Consider the following 898-nt stretch of genomic DNA (forward strand, 5'->3'; position numbering starts at 1 on the left):
AACAGTGCCCGACAGTCAAACAGACCTTATTTAAACAGAGCATTACAGTAACACACCAACTAAAAGTGCCCTACTGTGATCGGACTTAAAATGTGCCCCATAATAAATCATGTTTTTAAACATTAAACATGTTTATGTAAAGCGAATTGCTTTGGAGACCTAAAAAAACACCTTTCTCGAGGCCAGTATATGCCCTTCCAGAAACTCAACGGGATCCAGCCAAATTAAAACTGTTCCATATTTCTATCCAGCATATTAATTCTGCTCCATTTTAATATGCAGCCATATTAATACGGCTCCATATTAATACCGCGAGCACCACCGGCATGCTGGGGAATATTCAACAGCTGGAACAGCCAACTGTATAGACTCTGGAATCTTGAGACTGGTAAATCTACCATTTTATAATGGGTTTAAAAATTGCATCCATAAATGTGCGAAGCATCAAAGATACTTCGCGGTGTGTAGCCACACTCAACTATTTGGCAAATGTAAAAGCTGACCTACTGTTCCTGCAGGAGTGCGTAATTCCGCACCTCAGCAACTACAGGCGCTGGTCGAGCTGGTGGTCCCACGGGCCATCCATCGGGTCGGGAGGAAACGACTGCCGCTCCTCCGGCCTGGGTATTCTGCTGCGGGGAGGCAACTTCACCATCTCCGACGTTAAGGAGGTGGTGGGCGGGCACCTCCTCGTAGCAGACGTGAAATACAAAAACACCCCTCTCAGACTTATCAATGTGTACGCCCCGGCCGTAAAAAGTGAGCGTCTGGCAGTCCTTCAGCAACTCCCACTGCTGTGGCCACCTCCAAGCCGGTCATCCTGGGTGGTGACTTCAACTGCACCATCGATGCGGCTGGACGATCCAGCAAAGCCGACAGCAAACTAGACGCTACGTCC

Source organism: Scyliorhinus torazame, chromosome 20, assembly GCF_047496885.1.
Source record: "Scyliorhinus torazame isolate Kashiwa2021f chromosome 20, sScyTor2.1, whole genome shotgun sequence".
NCBI lineage: Eukaryota > Metazoa > Chordata > Chondrichthyes > Carcharhiniformes > Scyliorhinidae > Scyliorhinus > Scyliorhinus torazame.